The sequence below is a fragment of the Balaenoptera borealis genome (genome assembly GCF_965194805.1).
Source record: "Balaenoptera borealis genome assembly, chromosome: 13".
Lineage (NCBI taxonomy): Eukaryota > Metazoa > Chordata > Mammalia > Artiodactyla > Balaenopteridae > Balaenoptera > Balaenoptera borealis.
In genome coordinates, this window is record NC_138870.1 from 22,234,759 (window position 1) to 22,261,797 (window position 27,039).

The 27,039-nt window shown below is 43.7% G+C and overlaps 2 protein-coding genes across 11 annotated transcripts in view; one reads left to right on the top strand and one right to left on the bottom strand.

Annotated features, from left to right (window-relative positions):
- The window catches only part of LMNTD1 (lamin tail domain containing 1), a 419,515-nt gene extending 403,970 nt beyond the window's left edge, over window positions 1-15,545 (bottom strand). For 6 of the 7 annotated variants that reach the window (XM_082352224.1, XM_082352226.1, XM_082352225.1 and 3 more), the window contains exon 1: window positions 15,408-15,543. The gene's annotated coding sequence lies outside the window, so the exon portion shown is untranslated. Of the gene's footprint in view, window positions 1-8,423; window positions 8,497-15,407 lie in introns of all 7 variants that reach the window. The other variant, XM_082352227.1, reaches the window with a different exon arrangement.
- Window positions 15,546-16,336: 791 nt separating this feature from the next.
- The window catches only part of RASSF8 (Ras association domain family member 8), a 127,155-nt gene continuing 116,452 nt past the window's right edge, over window positions 16,337-27,039 (top strand). For 3 of the 4 annotated variants that reach the window (XM_082352241.1, XM_082352245.1, XM_082352246.1), the window contains exon 1: window positions 16,353-16,489. The gene's annotated coding sequence lies outside the window, so the exon portion shown is untranslated. Of the gene's footprint in view, window positions 16,490-27,039 lie in introns of all 4 variants that reach the window. The other variant, XM_082352242.1, reaches the window with a different exon arrangement.

The following is a 27,039-nucleotide window of genomic DNA, read 5'->3' on the forward strand; positions in this document are numbered from 1 at the left end:
CAGCATTAGAAGACTCTTTGGACCAAGACTCTAGATGAATTGTCACACAGCGGTCAGTTACTATAATGTGGGTTTATATATATATATATATATATATATATTTTTTTTTTAAAGCAACTTCAATTTTATTTATTTACTTATTTAATTTTATTTATTTTTTGGCTGTGTTGGGTCTTCGTTGCTGTGTGCGGGCTTTTCCTAGTTGTGGCGAGCGGGGGCTACTCTTCATTGTGGTGCGTGGGCTTCTCATTGCAGTGGCTTCTCTTGTTGCAGAGCACAGGCTCTAGGTGCGCAGGCTTCAGTAGTTGTGGTGCGTGGGCTCAGTAGTTGTGGCTTGTGGGCTCTACAGCGCAGGCTCAGTAGCTGTGACGCACGGGCTTAGTTGCTCCGCGGCATGTTCTTCCCGGGCCAGGGATCTTCCCGGGCCAGGGATCGAACCCGTGTCCCCTGCATTGGCAGGCAGATTCTTAACCACTGCACCACCAGGGAAGTCCCTGTGGGTTTATATTTTTAAACACAAAAACCGAGAAGTAGAAAACCTAAGAACCTTGATTCTTTTCAGACCATATCGCATTCTATCCCACACTGCATTCTATCCATATTGCATTCTATCCCCCTTACAGAATGCTATAAGCACGTTCTCTCGTCTGACGGCTGGTTATGTCAGGCAGCCAGGAACTGTTTACTAGAGCAAAGTTCCACAGATGTCAGTTTAAGGTTGAAGTAGACATCATCGTATGCATAAAGAAGATCTAGATTACAATTATCGTAATCTTGATACTGGCAGACAGAGTTAAAGTCCAGTATTGCATTTAAAGAAAAAAAAAGTGGGACTTCCCTGGCGATCCAGTGGTTAAGACTCCCCGCTTCGACTGCAGGGGGCGCGGGTTTGATCCCTGGTCCAGGAACTAAGATCTTGCAAACTGTGCAGCGTGGCCAAACAAAACAAAAGAAAATTTTTAAAAAATACAGTGAGATGAATTTGCTACTAGTTAAAAATATGTACAGAGAGAATGGATTATTTTCCTGTAGCTAATGCCTATTTTATCCTCTTAAATGTTTTGTCTCAGAATTCACCCAGAGTTCTGAGTTCTACGAAGAATACTGTAATATTCATTTAGTTTTTTTAATGTTATTAAGGTCGTAGATTCTTTCGTAACCCCTTTTCCTACCTCTCCCGTTTTAGGATTTTGAGGAATAAATTCATCCCTACTTCGTTCAGGGCTTAGATGTTTGTTTTTTTAGCCATGGGCCAATTTGGCACTATTTATTTTAACTTTCATATTTTAGATTATCTTAATATATATTCTAATGGAAGAACTTTATGAAAAACCTAAATTACAAATGTTACTTTACTTTGTGAGAAAAACGAAGCCACCAACAAATACACAAAAATATTCAGCAAAGAAGTACCATTAGATACACCAATTGTGGTATAAAAAATAAACCATGAATATGTGTGTGATTCTACCCTCATTCCAATTTATAATTTTTTTTTGAAATTCAATGATGTTAACCTTGCTTTATTCTTCTTTCACTATTGTATTATAACGTGACCCTGGAAGAATTTTGTTTCTTGAGACTGCATTTGATCATAAGCAGAATTTGGCCCTAATTAAAATGGGATTATTATGGGATACTATATCAAACAAATGTGCTTCTGAGGTGGGTATTCTTTTACTTGTTTTCCTTTAATAGATATAATGCAAGCCAGAACATATTACCCCTTTCAAATAACAACTCTTTGGAAAACATGTCTGGCTTTGGTAAACAGACTTTTATGTTTGAATCGAGGATTAAATTAGCCTTATCCATTTCTTAATATATAGAGAAATACACTAGCAGAATCAAAAAAAAATGTCTAGAGTTTTGTTTTTGGAAGAAAATTACTTTTTGCTTATGTAGTTTTTGATTATTCAGTATATTATGGTAAAATACTTTACAATAGGACATCTTGTAAAATAATTTTTGTAGTAGTTTTATAGAGTAGGCTAAACTGCTGTAATAAAAAGAGCCCCAAAATGCAGTGGCTCAAAGAACAATGAAGTTCATTTGTCTCCCAGGTAACAGTGCAAGACAAGTGTCCCAGCTTGGTGGGCAGCTCTGCTCCAGCCAGTCACTGGAGACCCAGGCTGGCAATAACTCTGCCATCCACAGTTGGCTGGCAGGGTTGCTCTGGTCCAGGTGGCTACGTGGGGGAAAGAGAGGGAGTCTCAGGCCAGGGAGATCCTCTTAAGCAGATAAGGCAGAAGTTCCTCGAATCACTTGTACTCGTATTCCATTGGCAAGTACCCACTCCCATGGCCACACCTAGCTACAAGGCAGACTGGAAAATACAGTCTCTCCACGTGCCCAGGAAGAGGGGAAAAACAGAAACGGTGTACAACTGCAGTCTCCGCGTATCTCTGGTTATGAAAAATTATGAATTACCAACAATATGCATCTCAAGGTCTCTAGAACGTTATACAAAACACAATAAAATGTAAGAAATAAACAGGTTAATTTTCTTCTATTATGAAAATATTCAACAAGGTAAAAACCAAGTCAGCTCTCTTTGACTTTATGTCACCACGTCAAAAAGATTTTTTTTGTACCAAACACAGAGAGGAAATACCCAACTTAAAATAAATCATGTTCTAAAAGCTGGGAATTCATTTTCTCATAGAAACAATGTTCTAAAAATGGCCAGGTTCCAAAATTACTTCAAAAGGGCTCATTTACCTCCTGTGGTACATCTGCATTGAAAAGGCAGTGGAACGCAACACGGTAGTGTAGCACTCAAAACGTGAGCTAGAAATAATTTTTTTTAATATTTTTAACATGGAAATTAAGTTTAATTAGAGAAGGATGAGGTGAGGGCCGTGGGGAGCGGGAAATGAATACTTTAATGCAAAGTCAAAGTGAACTTTCAGACGTATTCTGGCAGTGGTTCTTTAGTTTGAAAACACACCAAAATGTGTTTTCCTCCTTCGAGGTTAATCATAAGCAAAATGAATATGCTTATCAGCCATGCATTACAGGTAGATTTTTGGAACAAAATGGGAGGGAGAATATAATGAACAGAGGTGTAGGAGGAGAGAAGTCTATAAGGTAACCAAGAAAGAGAAGGGAAGGGAGGAAGAATCTCATATGCTCATGTCTCTAGTCTACAAGGTATAAAGAAAGAGCTAAACAGAGGGAAAGACAAAGATGAGGGTGGAGAAAAGGAACCAAGACTGACATAGGCATGATCTCTCAGGGGGGAAGGATGGGGACAACTTGGGATTGAGTTTTCCCTGACCCCATCTCCAGGAATTTGATTACTGCCTGCAGTGAGGGTCTCAGATTAGAAGAGGCAGCATGCAAGCAACCACGGCTAGAGAAAGAATGTTCGCCATCTAAGAGGAATTTAGGGAGTGACTGACTTCTATTTCACTTTTTGTTAATTGGCACAAGGAGAATTCGTGGTTTAAAATTAAGAAAAGGAAAACATATCAAAATGAAAATTAGAAGAATCTTCATGGCAGAAAAGATACATCTGAACAGGGCCCTGATGAAGACACTCCTTTGCATCTTTGAAGTACACATTTGTTTTCTTCTTTGTAGCTGTTCTATTTCATTACAACTTAATAGTTCCCCTACTGCGTGCAGCATGACTTCTGAAATGCTTGATCTTGAGTAAAAAGGCAATTTTGAGCAGCTTGATCTGGGGGTAAGTCCTGTGTCTTAAGTACAGTGGAAGGCTGTTCCCGGTGAGCCTGACTGACTGCTCACAGCCCATTGATTGCGGAGCTCACCAAGGGATGTGGTTTCTCTCGCTTGACAACCACACGTACTATAATCAGAGAGACATGACACGGGGCTCCTCTGAAATTGCCTCGAATTGCCTTCCAAGCAGTACTTGGTCTAACAGTGGCTCTGGCAATAAGGAACCATCGCCATGGGTATCGAAAGCCCACCCAGCCTTTTTGAAGCCCGAATACGAAAAAATGATTTAACTTCTGAAAATGAAAACACCATTTGAAAATAAATACAAATTCTCAAATTGGCTGCAAACTAATCAAATGCCTTTTGTGGTTTCAGAGAATATGAAGACAACCCCAAACATGTTAGCACAATTTCACAAATTTCTCTTATCCCAGCTTATTGTTGTCTTAAGTATTTTGCAGAGAGATACAAGTTTATGAGACAAGGAATCGACATGAAGTTTAATAAATATAAGTGTTTGTTTGTATTCCATCTTGAGTCTTAACTCTGAGCCTAATTAGCTGCGTTATCTTGAGCAGGTCCTCAGACATCTCTGGATTTGATTCCTCAACCGGAAATCGAAGGGATTGGATGAGATGAGCTCTAAGACCCCTTCCAGCTCGGCAGGCAGTAATTCAAGTTTTTTCAGCTTCAGTTGTGCCGTGACAGGGGACTTTACTGGGTTTTGGGAAGATGGAGCTACTGCTTCACGCCTATGCAATACTGCCCTGAACAGACATGTCACAGCTGCTCTGGTTCCTTCTGACAGAGGCTGCTTGGATGGGCATGAAGCCAGTGAAATTCCAGCAATAAAGACTTTTGGAAAAGCTGCCATGTGACTCTTAAGGTTTTCCACTATAACCTGAAGACCCTCAGCCAACTTTACAAAGTGATGAACAGGCATTCCCAGTCAACACAAAGAAACCCTTCAACCACGGCTCAGCCCCTCCCTGCCACTGGAGCTCTCACTCAGAACGCTAATGCCAAAATACTGGTTTACCAGTATTTTTCATTTGCAGTAATAACCTCTGAGTGAGGAGGTTTATCAGCAGAATGGACCCAAAACAAAAACAAATAAGCGCATGAAGAAACTTTTCTGTCTCATGTTGGCCTGCCTGGCACCGGTGCTCATTTCTGAATCATCACCAGGGCATCAGTGCCCTCCCTCCCGCTCCTGAGAAGCTGGGTTTCTGGTCTCACACTTGACTCCCTGTCCCACCATGAGACAGATTCGGGAAAGCATCTCACTAAAAGATCAGGCCTCTGACATGAAACTTCTGATTTCAATAGTAAGAGTAAGGATAAAGGCTACCTTGAACTGGGGCCTACTCTAAGTCAGATCACTCTATTTGGTAAACATTCTTTTTTTTTTTGAATTTTATTTATTTTTTTATACAGCAGGTTCTTATTAGTTGCCTATTTTATACGTATTAGTGTATGTAGGTCAATCCCAATCTCCCAGTTCATCCCACCACCACCACCGTCACCACCACAGGCAGAAACTGAGGCCCAGACAGATAAAATAAATTGCCCAAAGTCAGCCCCACCGGCCCCACCCTAGATGCTAATCCACTCACTTCACAGTTTACCTGGAGCCATCTACAGGGCTCTGTCCTCTGGGGTGGGTGAGAGTAGCCAGGAGGATGAAGAAGGACTGACAACCAGCATCAGAAGACTTCAATATATTTCATTCTCAAAGAGTCTATCCTTTTGATAATTGTCCTCATTCAGGCTCCGGTCTCTGAAGGGAGCTCTGAAAAGTGCATTAATTTGCTTTTCATTTATCTAACAAAGACTCACTCAAGCACCTCTTACATGCACGGCAACTACTGAACTGGCTGCTGGAGAGAAGGTCTGAAAGGAGAAGAGGGCGCGCCAAGATGCTGTGCTCGCCCTAGGAGGATCAGAGTCCTGTACGCAGCCTGTCAGCCCTCCTTTAAAGCCATGTAACCTCCCAACGCATCTTCTCTTCTGCCTGTGTTACCTTCTGCCAACATTAAGAAATTAGAATTATTAAATAATTCTAATTAATAAATAATTAAGAATTATTTTCTCTCAATTTTAGAAATTTGAATTTTAATCTTTCATGTGAATTTTTCACTATCTCTAAAATATACCCTAAGGATGTCCTTGAGTGCTCACAGTAAACTATTTGTTATGTGCAAAGTAGTTCTTCCCCCAAATCACCACTTCTTCCCTTTTCCAACTCCAGCCTATTAGAAAAACAGAAATTAAAATCACCTGCCTTGACTGACACTGCCATGGGGTCTCCAACGTTTTCCTTTTTCTGCATAACATCCAGGCCTGGGGGTTGATTGCCAAGGACTGGAATTTTAGCTCCCATATTTCATTTTGTCTTGCTTGTTTTGCTTTTGTTTTTAATAACTCTTTTTTATCCCCTTATTTGCTTCTACATGAAATGGCCAGACAGAACTAGACTCCTTACCTACATGGACCCCCAGAGTACAATCACAATTATTCTTTTATTACAGGAGTAGGGAAACTGACATGCTACTCATCTTTGATTAAGTTCTGACACTTGGTTCTAATAAACAGTGGTTTTTGTTTTAACCAACACTTCGCTAGGGAACAGCAGATGCTAAAATTAAAACACAGAACCAGAAAAACATCTCTGCCCTGAGGAGAATAAAAAGATTTCCTTCTTTTGACTTACTCTCTGAAGCTACCCGGGGCTGAATTGATTATCTACTTCTGTCTAAAATCACTGAAGTATTATGCAGTTTTTTCTGCAGTTTGACATGCTGTCGTGACCCCTATTAGTATGTGGACATCCCAGTTTTGAGGGCAACAAGTAACACGAGGCTATTTCTTCAAAGGGCATCCACCCTTCGTCCGTTTATTTGTTATAAAGCTCTAGTGGCCCATACTGCTCACAGGATAATGACTTTTTTGGAAACCAATGCTTAGAAATCAATATATAAATTGAATGCTACGAGTGAAGTCACAGAATAAGGTAAAAAATAAATAACAGAATCATATTCACTGAATATTATGTTCGTGGTACAAATTAAGCCTAACTCAATTTTTTTATTCCTGGATTTTTTGGTTGGATTTTTTTTTTTTTTTTTTTAATTTACTTTTTGGCTGTGTTGGGTCTTCGTTTCTGTGCGAGGGCTTTCTCTAGTTGCGGCAAGTGGGGGCCACTCTTCCTCGCGGTGCGCGGGCCTCTCACTATCGTGGCCTCTCGTTGCGGAACACAGGCTCCAGACGTGCAGGCTCAGTAATTGTGGCTCACGGGCCTAGTTGCTCCGCGGCATGTGGGATCTTCCCGAACCAGGGCTCGAACCCGTGTCCCCTGCATTGGCAGGCAGACTCTCAACCACTGCGCCACCAGAGAAGCCCTTTAGTTGGATTTTTGAACTGCTGTTTGGGTCATTATTAGAAGCTGGAACAAGCCTATTCTGCCACGTCCCGTCTCTTTCAGTGACACCAATTATTTCAATTTATGATGCATACATTCAAAATATTAGAGCTAGATGTGACATATAAGGTAATTCTAGAAGCCCCTGCTGTAAGAACAATGCAGCCCCACCTGGATGTCCGGCCCTCTTGGAATAAACACACGGAGGGTACACAGGGAACAGTGGAAGAGGAAAGACCTCTGTCAGACCATGCTTCCACCTTAGAAAGGCCCAGGAAGGCAAAGGGACTCACCCAGGGTGAAAAAGCTTATTAAGCAGAAGAACTAGCACTCACTGGGCTATTTCCTAGGATGGTCCCTTACCTGGTAAAAGACACGTAAGACCAGGAATGTCCTTGAGAATGCACACTGTTGTCTTAGCCGTAGTTCACCTGTGGGTTATGTGCCCAATTTGCTTGTAAACTGACTTGGAAACATCAGTCATTCTCAAATAGTAGGTTAACTTATTTTGCTGGGTGAGCAGTCCCTGACGAGGAAGCTGTGACGCTGCTGGAGCTGCCTGATCTTCACTCCCCAGCCCTCACCCTCAGCACGCTCTGGGCACCAGGTGGAAGGAACCCGCCTAACCCAGACCTCAATTTGCAATTCCATTCTAATCTTTGCACCTGAACCTTTGCCAGTTCTACGCTTCATTCTCTCAGCCCTTTTCAAGTCTTGCCTCACTCTAATTACAGTGGTAAAGAGTACAGATTTTGAAGTCAGACTTCCTGGGTTTGAATCCCAGCTCTGCCGCTGTCTAATGATGGACTCTTAAGTAAATTACTTAATCTCTCTCTGTTTTGGCTTCCTAATCTATAAAATGGGTATAATAGTATACTGTTATACCCGATAGGGTTGTTGTATTTAAAAAGTTATTATATGAGAGGTATTTAGAACAATGTTTGGCACAGAGTATACTGAATCGGAATATTATAATTACTGGCTTTGTTTAAAGTATATTCTCACCTACAAGCCTGTAGATGATGATGATAATAATAGTAATAATAATGGCAACAACAACACTTATGTACCAGGCACTGTGCTGAACGCTTTACACACATTATTCCAGTTAATCACAGTAAGTCTTTACATGCTACTAATATTATCCTCTTCTCTTCTACCCCTTATATTTTGCAGATAAGGAAACTAAGGTCTCAAGTAGTAAGAAGCAGAGTCAGGACTTGAACCAAAATCTGTCTTGGTATCTTCCCAATCTTTCTGAGAAAAGAGCCTTAGAGTTCTTTTAAAGTTCTTTGACTTAAATGGGTTGCCTTACCTCCCATACAGGTCAGGAAGACTGGAATCCCTACAGAGGCTGAAGGGCAGCAGCAGGAAGGGAAGGGTCTCTCCTGGAAGATGTCAGGCATAAGACGATGACACCATTAATGTCTTAACCAGCCCACCCTGCCTTCCACCGTGTCACAGGGCACCCACGTGGGCTGTACTGCTGAGGCCACCCGGACCCCTTACTTATATGAGTACAGTATTAGAAAATGTTCTGATTCCAGCCAAAGTGGTACTATTTGTAATCTCAATGTCAGTAGTTCTTGGGAGTCATTTATTTCTACCTCAGCCTTAGGGTAAAGGGAACATCTCTTCCTTTCCCAGATTAGAAAAAAAAAAAAATTATGATTTTCCTCCCTTCCTTCAGAGCCTGTAATAGCCAGTATTTTGCACTCTTGCCTCACACTCACCTATTCTCAGTTGTCAGTGTATCTTCCGTTAGTCTAAACTGGTGTCTTCAGCGGAAGGTCTGGGGCTGAAGGACCAGGGGAGAGAGAGAAGGAAAGTGCCCAAGTTTGCTAGAGGAACACCATGCACAGCCTTGTCCCTGCTCCTGTACCACCTGCCCACACGTGTACCTCCTCTGGGGCTCTCTGCCCCCTTCACTCCCACACTGTACCCCAGAGCCTTCACCCAGCACCTCCCAGGACAGCCTTTGGGTGCTCCCCTGAAATGCAGGTGAATCAACAGCATGGCCTCTGTATTTCCCAAAGACCCACCCATGGCACCCACGCTACACCTGGCTCATGGGGCTACATTTAGGAAGGGGAATAGCATGGGAAGGATTTTTACTCTATTCCCTTTCCCCACACCCACCATCATACTTAGCCGTCAAACTATTAGAAGGTGTTGCAAAGCTGAAGTTGAATGTTTGTTATATTAAGAGTGGTGGAAAAAAGAATCTGAGAAAGAAAAAAAAAATATATATATATATATAAAAAACTGAATCACTTTGCTGTACACCTGAAACTAACACAAAATTGTAAATCAACTATAATTTAAAAAAAAAAAAAAGAGTGGCGGAAAAGCTGTTTGAAGACAGACAAACACAGCTCCAGCGGCCAGGGGAAATAGAAACCCTAGTGAGCAGCTGAGAGACTGACAGAGGAAAGATAAGCAAGCAAGTACATTTCTAGGGCCAGTGGAAGAGGACAAAGGGGGAGGTTAGCAAGTGGCCTCAGACATAAGCATTAACCCAATGGTCCCCTTGTCCCATCCCAGCCTGTCTGGATCTATCTCAAATTTTCCTAACATCCTTAGTTCCTTCCTTACTGGGCACTTTGCCTCAGTCCCTGAAGCCACCACCAGTTGCCACTGCTTGGCACGAAATGTAGGGGAGGAGAGAGGGAGTTCCCAAGCCTGTGCTGGAAGAAGAGATGGGCTCCTCACATCCCTAGTTGTGTTCTGAGCATACTTTCCTTTAGAGACAAGGCCACACGTGGTGCTTGGTCTCCGCAGTACTTTTAGTAGTATGCTTCGGTTGTTACAGGATCCTTAAGGGTTGGGTGTGGAGCTCTAACCTATCCATATATGATGTGTCATGGGTACTGTCGGTACCCTCCTCAGATCCCTTCCTTGGGCCAGTGTGTGCATCTCTAGCTGCTGTGAGTGTTGGCTGCTAAATGCAGCTGCCTCTCTCTCAGAGAACCGCCTTTGCCCTTGGGGGGAACGGGAGGTGCCTTGCCTTAGGGGTTACCAGCAACCTTCAGTCAATGAGTGACTGATAATAGGAGTGCAAAAGGCCAGTCTCTTTGCCCCAAGGGACCAACTCTGTGGTCCAATTCCTGCTCTAGAGTTCCCCACAGGATCATGCTAAAGCTGGTCTCCAGCTGAGGCCTTGTCTTGTCTTTGCTTTTATCCCCCTTACCCTATGCTACCTCCCTCCTGCCCCTTCTCCTGAGGCACACCCTCAATAAGTCACTTGCACAAGAATCCCTGTCTCAGGCTCTGCTTCCAGAGAACCGGATCTAAGATACATGCTCATTTCATGTTTATTAGAGGTCCTTTACTGTCACCAGAGCAATACATCTCTGAGGAAACCAAGGGTGAGAAGAGGAGCAGCTTGACAGGACCCTAAGGCAAATTTGGACGTACAACGCAACTCAATTTATAATATTCCTGGGCCTACGCCTAAATGAAGATTTACTTATTCATACTCTAATTTTTCTCTTTCTACAGAATATGAGTTATTATACTTATTAAAAGAATTAGATGTGTAGCATTTATTATTAATACATTTGTTATAATTCTTTCAAATGTGGCTGGATGATTCTAAATTATTTTATAATAATTATTCTTACTATGATCATATAAATCTCACATTTTAAATCAGTTGTTGGGTTGTTTTCCCTTCAAGAACTATAAACTCTGTTACCGTGAACGATTGGGTCCCTGATAACGAGGCTCTGGTTAATCCAGCAGTGTTATAAACAGATCAGATTTCCAGTTTGCAATTAATAAAAATATAATTAAACACATAAAGGCAAAGCAGAAGATAATTTAATCTTTCTGCTATGATTCAGGAGTCATATTGGGGACATCATTATAAACCTCAATTATAGCATTGGAGAAGTGTAGGGAGATTGGTGAGTGGCATTCAGGTGGAAAGAATGCGAGACAGTCCAGATTTTACTGCACGTATTTACAAAGATGCAACTTCTTAACATCAGGCACCACATTCACTGTTTTTCCCCAGTATTCGGATCCTAGTATAGGCTCTTGTGGAGTCCCCCATAGTTAATCTCAGCTGACTAAATCCATTCTTCTAGCCTACAATTAAAAAACCAAGACTTTCATTTTCATAGGATTATCCTCTCAAAATACGTCTGCCTAAATAAGAAGTCAATCATATTTTAAATCCTATTTCTGAATATATTTGTATTTATTCCTTTTGGTATAACCTGTTATAGTTTCCATTTATAGCTTATGCTTTATTTTCTTTCTATACTGTACTTCGCTATTTAACAAAATAAAATTTTCATCACCCTCCTGCTCCATCAAATTACTGGAGGGTCCTTTAAGGAGTTATTTATGACTTGGTCTCTAAACATTTTATTATTTTTTTTAACAAGAAACTATCATTAAATTAAAAATTCCTACAGATCTGAGAACTGTTGGTTGTTTCTAAAAAGGCCCTTTATGTGGGTCAAATAAATCACAATATTTATAGATCCTTGCAGTGTTTCAGTATGTGTACAAGATTTTCACTAGGAATGGTGAAGAAAACCACATTTAATTGCTTTCTACACACGTATACTGAAGAGAAGAGGAGAGATGATTTTTTTTTTCCTTCCAAACTTGTCAGTAACAGTGACTAAATGCAGGCTTGGTAAGATGGGCTGAATAACTTTAAATGATCCCATTTGTACAAATTTTAGTACATGACTTCAGGCTTCAAGGTAGCCTTGATATCACAAGCTTGTTGCTGTAACTCCAGCTATTACATCTGTGTTTCAGGCAAAAATAGTGCTTGAGTCAGCCCTGCTCATAAATGAGGACACACAAATGAGTTTTCCTGAAAGGCCCATATCCACATGGTCAATACTTAGTAATCCCTATCTGCAAGGAAGGTTGTGAAAGAAAACTTCTCACTGGGCACAAAATCAGGTTTCCATTACTAAGAAAGGAGTGGAGAAAGGGAATGGGATAGGTAACTAGCATTATCTACCTAATTTTCTCTTTTAGCATCTCTTTCCTCAGATGGCCTGTGAGGTCATATTAATATTAATTTTGTCATATTAATTCTTGTAAGCCCAGAACTAGCACAATACCATATTTATTATGTTTATAAATTAATGACGAAAATGGAACTCTCAGCTCGTTATAGGTTAGAAGGAAGAAGATCCAAGGCAAGTATAACAGATGAGTAGGTGACGTGAGTTTACTGCATTTATACTATCATTCATTCATTTAATTGTTATTTCAACTAATATTAATTGAGTTCCCAGTCTGAGCCAGGCCCTGTGTCAGGCATGGGGGATATAGCAATAAATACAACAGAGCCCCTGGCTTTAAGAAGGGGGTGGGGGTGGGGGTGGGGCGAAGCTGGAGGAGGATAGCCAGGGCTCCACTGGTAAACAAGCAATTTCAGGGTCACATGGTAAGAGAACTGAGGAGTGATCCTGAACCACCGTTTGAGGTTAGTAAGCTGTAAGTAGTCTGGGTGAAACACAGAGTGGGGACAGAAGCAGCAAAAGAGAAGGGAAGATAGGTGGGACTAGCCAATAAAGAAATGTGTAAGTTATACTCAGAAGTCCATAATTTACTCCTTCCAGCACACATACCTACTTGTTTCTGACAAAATTTGTTTCTCCCTTGGACTTCCTCATGAACAGATTTCCCGACACGTGGCCCTTAACGGATCTGACCCACTAACAAGCTTCTTCTGGCCTAAACTGTAGTCACAACTGTGTTCCATGGGCCTTATCCGAGCATGGTACAACTGTTCTTCCCAGCATCCCATCTTACAAGGTGGTGTTCCCTGGTGGACCTGTTTGGGAAGTGCTGGTCCAGATACATATTTCTCAAGCTTAGCAATATGATTCCACTGACACAAAAAAGAAAAAGTTGCCAGGGATTACCAGAGAAAGGAATTTATCCCCAGGAAGAGCAGATGGGAACTTGGTTTCTTAGTGTGTTAACACGTTGGGTTTCAGTTACATGGGTCACCAGAGGGTTATAGGGTTAGTTGAACTAATGAGTCACCACTTCAGCAATGACACAGTCAAAAAAGTTATCCAAATGACAATTTCACTAGTAATGAAGACAACATCTTTTCTTCCTGCAACTAATTCAATTCAGTTCATAACATATATGGCTAGAGATGTATCTACATCAATTCCTATTTTCTTTGCCTAGCTTAGAGAAAGAGACATCCTCCTAACAATGAAGCAGAAGTCACAAAGAGAGCGAGAGATTTAAAGATACTATGCTGTGGCCTTGAAGATGGAAGAAGAGGTCACAAGCCAAGGGATGCAGAAGCTGGAAAAGGCAAGGAAATGGATTCTCCCCTAGAGCCTCCAGAAGGAAAACAGCCCCCACCTTGATTTTAGGATTTCTGATCTCTAAAACTGTTAGATAACACATTCTTATGGTTATTAGCCACTAAGTTTGTGGTAACTTGCTTATAGTTAGCAGTAGGAAACCGATAATACATTCAATATGTCTCTAGGTGCTGACCCCGCTTGTTCATTCTCTTTGCTCTCCATGTATGTCTCTCTCCCTCCGGATTCTCCTCTTTTCTGAATCCATCCTCTCAGATTCTTTTCTTGAAAATCAAATCTGATTACGTTATAGGGCTTGAAGTGCATGAATACTCACTCATCTAGCTAGGTTACTTTCAGGGAATATAATTAGAAAGCAGAAGTAAGGGTCGTTTACAAATCCTGCCAAGGACATTTGGTGTGATCTCAGGAAGGCTTAACAGGGATGTGATTATGGCTAAGAAAGCTCAAAACAAATTATACTATATGCTGAAGAAAGACTGCATTAACCACATGGGGCTGAGGTAGGGAAGAGATTTTTCTGGGTTTATCCGGGCTGGACAGAGGTAACTTCACTGACTTCTGCAGCCACCAGTAAGGCACACTCTGATTTGGAGGTGGGGATACCTCACCAGGTACCTGGATCCTAGTAAGTGCTTCCCCTAAATAGTGGACACAGATATTTAATCATAGCAAATTTCATCTTGATTTAAATGCTGGTGACATGAAAGGTAGCTGTCATGAGTCAGTCAACTTGTTCACCTCCGGATGCATGATAAAATCGAGGTCAAGACCCTCCTGGTGACCAACAGAAACTAGATTAAGGTTCTTCTACTTGGTAAGATCCTGAGTCCTGGTTTAACAATAGCCACACTCCTTCCTGTTATCACTCATCCCTGTTTCAAGACCTCTATAAAAGAAGGATGACTATGGCTGATTCATTTTGTTGTGCAGTGGAGGCTAACACAACATTGTAAAGCAACCATACTCCAATAAAAATTAATAATAATAAAAAAAAAAAGAAGGATGACTATCACAGCAAAAAAAGGGAGGACGGTCCTAAAAAAGACGGAGGGGGTCAACATTGGCAAATGCCACAAGGGGCACCAGAAGATGGGTACTGAATTTTTCCATTAGATTTGGTAATTAGGCAGTGACTGACGTTACTCAGTGGAGTTAAAGGTTGACAAGGGAATGAGAGCTTAGGAAATGTTAACATTAAGGCTGGAAAACTCCTCAGGGAAGAGGATCCATGCCCTACAGAGTCCCTTAAAAAGTTCCCTCGGGCTTTACACTTGAATCATAGAGAACTTTTCTTGTCCCCAAATCCTCCAAATGTTGATTAGCCTAAGTTGAGTCTTACCATCCCTCTCCTCAGTTCACCTCTGAGGTAGAGGAACTAATGAGCTGTGCAATAACTAAAGGGCAAAATAAAAAGAGGAAGAAACAAAAAGCCTACAAACCCAAACTCCAAACAAAACAAATCAAGCCCTGAGTAAGACGAGCGGTAACAAGTTGTGCTTCAAATGTAATATTTCCGTCTCAATGATTAAAAAAGCAAAAAAGCAAAAAAAAAAAAAAAAAAACAAACCCCAAAAAACCGAGTGTCTGGAGAATCAAAACGGACATTTTATAATTGGAATGCTTCCTTGCACCTCATCCATTATTCATCCTCATCCCATTTCCCTACAAACTGATAGCTGTTCCTGAGTTGTGGGCTTGTGTGAGCACAAGTCTGGCCCAAAAACTGGATTCTGTCTGGTGGCTAGAGTAATTTTGCATGCCGTAAAAAAGAGGTGGAATGGTGAAAACAACACACACATCTGCGTTTCCACATAAAAGCACTGCTTTCCTTCATTGACAATTTGCTATATTTAAAGGTAGATGCGTGTGCATATGCGTGTGCGTGCGTGTGTGTGCGTGTTGTGTATGTGGTGGAGTGGGGAGCGGTTTTCTGAATCCGAGCCCAGCTCGTTCTAAACTTGGTTACTCACGTCTGATTCATTCGCTGTGTTTTTCGTCTCCTGTCTCTGTCACTGCCTGCTGCTGAGAAGGGGGTCGCTGAATCATTGCCACTCCAGATGAAAAGCAATTCAAACCCAGTCCTGAGGGGATGGAAGGGCCTTTTTTTTTTTTTTTTTTTTTTTTTTTTTTAAAGCGTCCGCAGAAAAAGCCTCCTACTTTCCGGGGTGACGGTGGAGGGCAGTTTTGCAAGTCTCATCCCCGGGCTATGGAAGATTTTGCTCTGTGAGAGTCAGCGAGGCACCGGTCATCTCACCATTTCTGGCTTTCGGGTCCACGGGCCTCGGCTGGCTGAGGGTGTGCGACCGGCCGGGCGGCGTGGGGGCAGTGCCAGGGGGTATGGGGCGGGGAACCGAGAGCCTGAGCGGCCGCGCCGCGCTCCCCGCCGCTTTAAAAGCTCCCACAATGCAGCGCTGGCGTCCCAGTTCCGTTACACTGTCTCCCGGCGCGGGCGAACCGGCGAGGCGCGGGCGGGGGAGCAGGGGAGCGGCGGCTGTAACCCGAGCGCCCGGCCGAGGGGGGCGCCCCCGCGCCGCCGCTCTCGCGCGCTCAGCCGGCGGCCCGGCGAAGGGGCGGAGCCGCCAGCCGCCCGGCCCGGCCCCCAGCCCGGCCCCCCGCCCAGAGGCACCGGCCGCGGGAGCGAGCCGGGCACGGACTCCGCCGCCTACGCTCGCCCGGCGTCCCGCACCGCGGCCGGCGCCCCGCTCCTTGCCCAGCCTCGCCTGCCCGCCGGCCCGCGGCATCGGTGCAGCGCTGGGAGCGGCTCCCGCCGGCGGTGCCGCAGCTGCCCGCGCGCTCGCACACCCAAGGCACCCCCGCCCGGGGCGTCCGCGCTCACCTAGCGCCGGCCAGGAGGTGCGCGGAGAGGGCGCGCCGGGGAGCTGGGGCCTCCCGCCGGTGCGGGGCGCGCGGCCGGAGGAGCGCCGGGGAGCGAGGCGCGCCGGGCTGCGTGGCCGGGGACCGGCGCTGGGCGGCCGCCGGGCGCCGCCGCGTCCCCAGCGCCCCGGCCGGCCCCGCGGGGCGGCCTGCGGGGGCGGCGCAGTTGCGAAACTGAGTAAGTATTAACTTTACTAGGCGGCCGAGATCTCTGGGCAGCGTCCGGGAGCCCTCCCTCCTCCTCCTGGAGCCTCCGGGCTCCCCCTTCCCCGCCCCTCTCTCTGCACCTCGGATTTCTTCGTCCGATCTGCCCCCGCCCCGCCGCCGCCGCCGCCGCCGCCGCGGGCTCCAGCTTCCTCCAGTTCACCTTTTCCCCGCTGTCTCCCCTTTGCGCGTTCTCCTCGCCGCACACACACGCTTTGACCGAGAGTACGAGCTTGTTTCCAGCCTCTGTTTCCTCCTAGTGTCCTTGGCCGGGGAGTTTAGAGGCCACTTTTGTTGGAAAGGGAAATGTATGTCTGGCTTCTTTAATATTTTCCGCTCCAAATGGAAATCGGATGCTCGCTTGCCGAGTGACTGCTTGGTGAACGCTTATTTTTTTCCTCTGAAAAGATGATTGGTTTACAGGTTTTTAAATGTTGTTTGAACGATTAGCCATCCTCCGTGCCTATTTCCCCTTGCCGCCAACCCGTCTGGGGAGGGGAGTCCAGAAGAGGGGACTTTCAAAGTAATTCCGTTTAGCAAACTAGAAACTTTGAGAGGGTACGTCGCGGAAAGCTTAGTAAGATTGAAGCCGAAGGGACGTGAGCCTTGAATGTGGGGTCCTCGTGTAGCAGAGGATCTTTCACGCCGAGTACCTGGGCTCGTAATCGAGCGTTACGTTGTTATTTCAGCATCCTAGAGCCGCCTGGTTGCTGAACCACTACTTTCTCAGCATCAAACGGCATCTTGAGCAGTGCAAGCGCTGGATATAATTGCGGGTCAGTATTGCCCCTGATCTTTAGGCATTTAGACGGGAAATAGATGCAGGGCACGTTTCATAGCAGACTTAAACCCGTCAGGTTAACCCTGTCAATACATCAAAGCATTGCGTTAAAAAAATTCCTCCAGCCTGGTGACACAGAGGGACGAACATTTATGGATTTTCCAGTGTAATGTGTCTCAGCAATTCTTCGTTAGATCTCTTTTGTCTGCAGGAAGCACCTTTAAATATGGATAGATTTCCGATTTTCTGTCGGTGGGATTAACCACCCATTCTGGTAGGAGGCCCCAGGTAATCTTTTATTTTTATTTATTTATTTATTTTTAGATTTATTTGTTTTATTTATTTATTTTTGGCTGCGTTGGGTCTTCGTTGCTGCCTGCGGGCTTTCTCTAGTTGTGGTGAGTGGGGGGCTACTCTTCGTTGCTGTGCGGGCGCTTCTCATTGCAGCGGCTCCTCTTGTTGAGCTCTGGGCGCACAGGCTTCAGTAGTTGTGGCACGTGGGCTCAGTAGTTGTGGCTCGCGGGCTCTAGAGCGTAGGCTCAGTAGTTGTGGCTCAGGGGCTGAGTTGCTCTGAGGCATGTGGGATCTTACCCAACCAAGGCTCGAACCTGAGTCCCCTGCATTGGCAGGCAGATTCTTAACCACTGTGCCACCAGGGAAGTCCCAGTCTTTTATTTTTTTAATTTTCATTTTTCTTAAGTCTTTCATCTCTGGGTTGCCAGGAGTTGGCAGTCATGTTGTGAAGGAACAGAAAAATGGGAAGCTTTCTTAGTGGATTTTCAACATCCCGTCCTTTGCCTGGGTGAGGCAGTAGTGAATGCCAGCTAGCCCTCTGCAGGGAGAGGTACTGCATGCACACAGGAGTCAGGAGGCAGGACAGAGCAGTATTGTTTTGGAGGATGGTTTGTGTGAGATTTTATCTTTTAGCTGGCGTATCAATTGTACTTTTAATTCTATTTATCCCCATGGGGAACTATCCCAAACTATAAATATTATATGTGACCATACCCCACTTAAAGAAGACTGAACATAATTTGATGATTGGACTTTTGAAGGATCAGACCCAACAAAAATATAATTTGTACTGTAGATGGTAAAACCTTTCAAAAATCCTCCCCTTCCTCATTTTCTCTCCTTTTAAGAGTCTTAAGACGGTACTCTCGATACACAGTTGGCAGTAATGCATTGAATTCTTTCTAGGTTCATTGATAAGACCTAATTTGGGGGCTTCAGTAGCTGAGGGGGACATCAGAGAGCTCAGAGAGGGAGGAAATCATGGGAGTGTGCAGAGAGGAAAGGCATTTCAGTTTGCTGAAGTGTCAGCATGCTGCAGGGAAAAGCAGTTAAAAAGAAGTGAGAATATGTAGATTGTTTTTAGTGTGCATGTTTCCTGAATTTGGCATTCGGTTGAGATATTTAGGAATTGCAGATTTTAAATTCTGTGAGGTTGTGGTATCATTTCTTTTTGCCTAGTATTTTATTTTTATTAAGGTTTCAATTTTTTAATGTGAATCTCAATGCTTGGCTTTTGTAGCCTCTGTACTGGGTGGCTTGCATTAATTTTTGACTTGAATGTGTTGGTCATTTTGAGAAACGATGAGTGTTTCAGAGTTTCTTACTCATTAATTGGTCTGTCTTATGTTGATGTAGGTAATGAGAGTAAAACTGTTGTTCAGTGTTGAATATTGTTGCTCTTTCCATTATGGTTGATTCCTGGCATAATGGCTTTGCTCATTTATTGTAAACCATTAAGGTCCTAGATATCTTGCTGGTGTTCAAAACATAGCAAAACTCTTTGCGGGTAGCAGTGGAGTGGAGATGGGAGTGGGATAGGAAAACATTGTGCATCATAACTCTGAGGATTGGATTTTAAAAATAATGTATCACCTGTTTTCTCTCCTGCTAGCTTGCTCCAACCCTAAAGAGATTTCAAACTTCAAAGCTTTCTGCAAAATGGGGATATTATTACTAAGAGCGATGCTGTGACAAGTAGAACACCTAACATGGTGCCTGGCCCATCTTAGCCAGTAAATGGCAGCATCTGTGACTTCTTGAAAAATGAGCTCATGATTACTCAACCTTTCAGACTGTTCCTCCTCAGTTTTTCATCTCATCCATCTAATGAGTGGCTCAGGCCAGAAGGCTGGAGTTATCTTCCATTCCGTGTTCTGTTCTGTCATCCCCCACCCAACCAGTTTGTCACAAAGTCCTGTCTACTTTTCAGGCATAATCTCTTTCAAACCTGATTTTCAGTCTCCACGATGCTTGCATCCTAGTTCAAGCCACCATCCTCTTTCCCACTGCAGAGGCGTCCAGCTCACACCCTGCCCCCCCTTCCAGTCCCTCTTCCACCAGCAGCCAGAAGGAGAAAAAAGAAGTCACTTGCTGTTTGAAGTCTTCAGAGTTCTTATTCTTGGGATAAAATACAAAATCTTCAACATTCCCACAAGGTCCTGTGTCATTTGGTCCCGTCCCCCATTTTCATCTCTGGCCAGCCACGTGATCCAGCTCTCTAGCAGACTCACCTCAGGGCTCCTGCTGGTGGTCTATTTCAGGACCACCTCCTTGAGTAATTTCTCATCCTTGGGTGCTGGTTCAGGTATCCTCTATAAAAGTCTTCCCTGAGAAGGCCACCCGTATCGTCATGCCACTTAGAACCCCTTGATTGTCTCCCTCATAGCAGTTATCTTTTCCTTTTAAATATTTACCACAGTTTATAATTATGTATTATTTGTTTAATGTTTCTCTCTTGCCCCTGAGGGCAGAAATAATGCCTGGTTTATTCACCAGTCTATACCCAGTGCCTGGTGTGTATATAGTAAATGCTCAATAAATAGTTATTGTTGTAATGAATAAGATAGTAATACGACTTGTGATTTCTATATTGATTGCCTTCTTTATCACTGTTAAATCTGCTTCTCCTAACACAAAAGCCAGACTGGCTGTCTCCTACACTCTTTCTTTGATGGTTTTATGTATAACATGAAATATCCTTTGCAGATACCAGGTAAAATGTGAACACATTGGAGCTCTGTGGAAAATTCATAAATAAATTGAGACACCTTTTAATTGGTGTTACCCTTGTGATTTTCTGTTGTAGATAATCCTTTTTCTAAGTACATCATTAAAGGAATTATGGTTTTTTCATCAGCACAGGATTACTGAAAGAAAAAAAAAACTTACCATGTCACATTATTTTGCACATGTCATATGATAACATGTTAGTCAGCAGCTGTGGATTGCACCAGTGCTCAAATTCAAAGGAAGAAAGGGCAAACTGGAGTAGAAAAAGGAGAGTTTTAGTTCTAAGGATGTTTAGTACTGTCCAGCTATTGCCGTGACTTGCATAAATAACTAGTGTCGCTTGGCCATTTAGTTAAGGTAGAGAGGTAGTTGCTTAAAAATGGGAGCCACCTAGAGGTCTGGAAGTTCTTTTTCCCTCTCACTAAAGCATTCCTTGCTTTAGCCAAAAAAGTCTCATGACTTTCCAAGGCCAAGGAAGGCTTAAAGCTTTGAGTGTTTTTGTCATGTGGTTGCTCTTTACAAAATACTAGCTTGATGTACTATAACTGTTAAGTACTTGTGTCTTTATTAATGTTTCTGGCCTCTACTTCTTACATAATCACCCACATTTTCTTTTGACTTTAGTTCTTTAGGGCTTTAGTTTCCTCTTAGAACTTTCCCTCAAACCCTAGAATGAAGTAATTCCAATTCTTTTCTAGTTTGGTATCTGGTGGGTCACCAAGTGTACAGGGAACTTGGGAGTTGATTGTAGGATTTATTTCTTTGCACTCAACCTCTAGGTTTCCCCAAAATGTTACACGTCTTTGTGGTTTGGACCCTGAGTTTTTGCCAGCCAGAAGCTGGATGCCCTTGGGTTGGGAGAGCAGAGCAGGGAGGATTAAAACATTTTTAACCCCCTATTATGTGCCAGGTTCTGGGCTAGGTGCTCTCACAAAAGAGGAGTAGTTCACCTGGTCAACATCATGAAGAGGACTCTTAAGCTTTTCATACATTTGCTTCACTCAAGGAAGTTGTCCCTGTTGTTTCCTCATTTCCCCACCTTTTATTTTCTAGTCGGGGAGGCATGACAAGTAGAGATGTCCTCTCTAGCCAGACCCTTTACCTCACCTTGGTACTTATTTAGACCTGATTTTCCTTGTATAAAAATACTGGGAGTGGGGCTGGAGAGGGGCACATCATGTGATTTGCCTTTGTGGGAGGTCTTTGCGCCCCCAGGACATTTGCATCAGGACTAGCCACCATATGCCCGAGAAGAAAGTTCTGGTTGGGAGCCCTTGTTATTCTTTCCCTCATGTATACATGCTTACTGGCTACTTTGGGTGACCTTGAACAAGTTTCCTGGAGCTTTTCAGCACCAGTCATATTTATTGCCTATTTATTTCACAGCCTTGCTATAGGATTTAGAAGACTTATTTTGGGCAATTTTTTTTTGTCACATTCAGATATATCACAAATCTCATTACAGTTAACTCCAGTGCTGTCCAAGTTTTATGCATTGAGAAAGATATTTTCTTATTCAGCAGTATATGTTTTATTCTTTGTTTTGATAAGAAATCAGATATAAATACAGGTTGTAACAAGAGGAGAATTGTGATAATTTTCTACCAGGTTTTATTCATGTGGGTGATATATTTTGTCACTCTTGTTAACTGTCATAGACTTCTGAGTGCTAAGTCATGTTTATCTTTAATTATAGTAGTTTTATTATTGGAAAATCACTTTAAGTTATTCTTCCAGATATAAGTATATACACTGAAAAAATTAGGGTTCTCCTAATGGGTAGATACTGGACAGAAAAGTAAGTTCTTACTTTTTTTTTTTGATTCAAATATTTACTGAGCAGCTAAGGAGATACAAAGGTGATTAAAACATGGTCAAATGGACTTCCCTGGTGGTCCACTGGTTAAGACTCCGCACTTCCAATGCAGGGGGCGCGGGTTGATCCCTTATCGGAGAAGTAAGATCCCGCATGACCCGCAGCACGGCCAAAAAAAAAATGGTCAAAGGGGTGAGGCAAATGCACAAGTAATAGAAAGCAAGTATAAGGCTCACAGAATCAAAGTGGGAGTTTAGTTCCCCAACCAGGGATTGAACCCAGGCAGGCCCTCAGCAGTGAGAGCGGAAGTCCTAACTACTGGACCGCCAGGGAATTCCCCAGTAAGCTCTTACTTTTATTTTTGCTTAAAATATTTGAATAGATCTATAATCTCTGAACCTAGCTCGTGCCCTCCATTGTAATTTGTCTAGTCTTGATTACCTGTCTCTTCTCCTGTTATATTCTACTGAGTACGGACATACAGTGCATATTTGAAAGAGTGCACTTCAGTTAAAAGCCTGGCTAGACCTGGGTAGCCTTAGGGAAGTTATGATACCAGCCCAGCCTCATGTTTCCTGATCTTTAAATGGGGCTACTAATTTGTCACTCAGGGCTAGTTTGGAATAAAAGAGGTGTCTTTGTGTGTCTCTGTATGGAAATGAATGTATATGAAGTGTCTCAGCGAGGAGTTAGCACCTTTCCCTCACCCAGCTCCAGTGAGCTCTGTCTGAACTGGGAGTCTGAACAGGCCTCAGGGCTCTTTGTGTGTCCACACCGATGGGCTGGGAGCACCTGAGTTAGAGAAAGCACTGTCAGTGTAGATCATCCAAGGGTGGGAGTAGAACGCTTGCTGGTTGACATGGAGGACCCTCCCCACTCACCACAGTCTGGAGGTGTCTATCTCCAAGGCCTTTCTCCATTGGTAATGCTTCCTCTCATTGAATTTCAATCTCACCTTCCCTTGGCTCCTGACCCTCAGCGTGGAAAGAACACGCTGAGGTCTCTCTTGACATTGCTGCTCCTTCTAGCTGTCTCCTCTCTCAGCCAACTTCTTACAGGAGCCATCTATGCTTAATACTTCTGCCACATCACCTGCCAACTCGCTGTCCAAAGGTACCATTTCTTAGAAACATGTCTTGCCACAGGTACCAATATCTTAATTGCCAGAATCAATGGAAGCTTCTCACCCCAATATGACCAAAGCTTTTTTAGCACGTTCATGCTGTTGAGCAATCTCCCTCTGTCTTTTGTTTTTTTTCGTTTTTTTTTGGCTGCGTAGGGTCTTTGTTGCTGAGCGCGGGCTTTCTCTAGTTGCAGGAAGCAGGGGCTACTCTTCGTTGCGGTGCATGGGCTTCTCATTGCAGTGGCTTCTCTTGTTGCAGAGCACAGACTCTAGGCGCACAGGCTTCAGTAGTTGCAGCACGCGGACTCAGTAGTTGTAGCACGCGGGCCCTAGAGCCCGCAGGCTTCAGTAGTTGCAGCATGAGGGCTCAGTAGTTGCAGCGTGCAGGCTCTAGGGCGTGCGGGCTTCAGTAGTTGTGGCTCGCAGGCTGTAGGACTCAAGCTCAGTAGTTGTGGTGCACGGGCTTAGTTGCTCTGCAGCATGCGGGATCTTTCCGGCAGGGATCGAACCCATGTCTCCTGCATTGGCAGGCAGATTCTTAACCTTGCACCACCAGGGAAGTGCCTCCCTCTGTCTTGAAATTTCTCCTTGGCTTCCTTGTCACCACTCTTTCTTTGTTCATTCATTCATTCATTCAAAATGAACTGCATGCCCTTCCATGCATGGGGCTGTAACAGCACAAAACACATAGAACTCCTGTTCTCATGGAAAGCATACTCTATTTTGGGGAGTTAGATAATAAATGAATGAGTAATTTTACATTCTTTATCTAATGATAAATGTTTTGGAGGAAAAATATATAGCAAGGTGGAGGAATTGAGAATGCTGGGGGTGGGAGTGGAGGTGTGATTTGGTATTGGATGGGCAGGAAGTCCTCACTGAGGAGAGCACATTTGAGTAGAGATGGTAACGAAGCAAAGGAGCCAACTCTGTAGCTGTCTGGAGGAAGACACTCGAGGTCGAGGGGTCAGTGAGTGCAGAGGCCCTGGAGCAGGCGCATACGGGTGTGTGCGCGTCAGAGCAGCCAGACCAGTTGCAGGAGATGAAGTAAAAGAGGTAATGGGGACCCCTCCACTAGGGCCTTATTGGCTGTGACAAGGATCTTGGTTTTTACTCTTGAGTGAGAAGGCTGTTAAGGGTCTTGAACAGAGGAATAAATGAATTGGAGAATAACGTGGAGTAGTCGGCAAGAGTATGACTTCTGGAGCTGGCTGTCTGGGTTAAGATCTCAGCTCTACACTTACTGGCTCTGTGACCCTGCAGTAGTCCAGTAACTTCTCTGGGCCTCATCGGTAAAATGGGAGTAGGAATGATACCTATCTCCCAGTGTTGTGAGGTTTCAATGAGTTAATATTTGTAAGGAACAGAGCATGGCAGATCGTAAGTATTATAAAAGTGCTTATTAAATAAAATTAGTAAAATTGAAAAGGTTCACATTGCTGTCATGTGGAAAGGGCTTGTCAAGGGAAATTAAGAATAGAAGTAGGAAGCCAAAACATGGAAACAGCCTAAGTGCTCATCAGTGGATGAATGGATAAAGGAAATGTAGTATATATACACAGTGGAATATTATTATGCCAGGAAAAAGAAGGAATCCCATCATTTGCCACAAACATGGATGGACCTTGAGGACATTATGCTAAGTAAAATAAGTTAGAGTAAGACAAATACTGTATGATCTCACTTATATATGCAGTCTTTAAAAATTGCACAAATGAGGCATGGGGATGGAGAGGTGGGGGAGTAAAATGGGAGAAGGGGGTCATAAGGTACAAACTTACATTATAAGTCCTGGGGATGTCATGTACGGTATGGTGACTTAATAAAAAGGGAAGAAAAAAAAAAAGAATTGAAGCAGGAAGACCAGTTAGGATATGATTGCAATAATTCAGGCAAGGGATGGAGTAGATAAAGTGCTAGTGGTGGAGGTGGGAGAATCGTCACATAGTGGTGTGTTTGGAAATGGGGATGACCTGTTGGCTGGAGGGTGAGATCTGCTTTTCCTTCCCTCTCTGCTCTTTCAGACTAAGCCTTCTTTGCTGCCTCCTCTCCCTTTTGACTAGAGGCTCTCGAACACAGGTACCATTTGGAAATAGATTGGTTGTCATAGAGTCTAGGTTGTGGGTATTTCTGGTGGTCAGTGGGCGAGGGCTGAGCCAGGGGTCCTCGGCATCCTTCGTGGTGAAGACTTGTCCCTTGTACTTGGCCAGTAGCATGCTAGTTGAGAAGTGCTGCTTGAGACCTTCCCTCCCTGCCCCCCAGGTCCAGGATTTCTTAACCCATTGTTCTATGTGGGCAGCAGAGGGCCTATAAGCTGCCTGGAATATTTTCCAAAATGTTTTTTGTTTATATGCCCTGTACTCTGACTTCCAGACCCCTCTCCACTGAACCGTACAGCAATCCCTTTGGATCAGCGTGCCTCCTGGCTTCTTCCTTGATTTCCTACCTGGGTTTTTGGCATCATCATCCACTTTATTCCTAATCTTGACTTTCCTGTGCCACCTCACCTTGACTAATTCATCTGGTTGTGATTGTACCTTCTGGATAGCTCAGGAAATCTTTTCCATTTCTCCATCATTCACTACCCTAACTTAGCATCTCTCATTTAGACTGTTGCCGCTTCACTGGTCTCCCCACCTGAGACCCATCTTCTACATGTGGCCAGATGAGCTTCCGGATACACAAATCTCACTGACTTGCTAAAAACTCAACTCCATCACTGCCTACAAGGTTGAGTTCTGACTCTGTTGCAGCCCACAGGAAATTTGGCTCTGCTCCCCTGCCCTGTGGCTGCCCTCCCTCCCTGCTTGGCTGCCCTCCAGCTCTCCCTCCCTCCCCATCCTCATGTGCCAGGCTCTAGCAGAACTAAATTAATACATTGATGCTGAAACATCTAAACATGCTATTTGATCACACGAAAAAAATGGTTCAACCTCTCCCTTACGTACCAAAATACCCTATAGATCTAAAACCCAGCCTGGCTAACCTCTGTTCCTGAATGAGGTGCTCACTCCCGTAGGAGTCCATCTTGCTTTCCTTCTCCACCATGTGCATGTATTATTTCTCTTCCTTTGCATTGTAATTTCAGATGCTCTCTACTTCAAACAGCTGAGCTTCCGAGAGGCTCTTCTTAAGCTCATTTGTTCACAGGTTCAAAGTGACTAAGAAGACTCTAAGCTTGCAGTTCCCTGATCCAGTTCAAGGAGTCTAAGTTTGTTCTTTGAAGCTTTGCAACCAGTCATGCCTTTGCTACTGGATGTTTTGTGTGGCATCTCTTTCTAAAGTGGAGCAGCTTTGTCTACATTAAAAATCTCTTGAGACAGGTAGCTCCTTCATGGTCTCTTTGGAACCCTGGGGACCTCTTTAGTAGCCCTTGGTGTCCAAGGTCACTTGTCACCTCTTGATTTGTAGGAGCCTTCAGTGGGCTCAGTCCTGGCTGTGCTCAGCCTTTCTGTTCTAGAACAGTTTCCTGGCCTCCTGAACTAACTTTGGACCAAGTTTCCACCTTTGGTTCTGATCATCCTGTTGTATTCAGGATGGAAAAACTTCGGAAGATCTCTCTTCTGTTTGGCTAATTGTTATTGCTAGCTTATCATAGGTATAGGTTAGCTTTTCTCACCCTCGCCTCATTCATCCTTTGCTCTCCAGGCTTCTCCCCAGTCTTCATTCCATATGCAAAAGGAAAAAAGAAAAATATTTTTTACCATTCTCAACTATTTTTATTAGCTCTCCTTTTGTGTCTGTCATAATTGTATCTCTTTTTTTATTAGCACTTTAAAC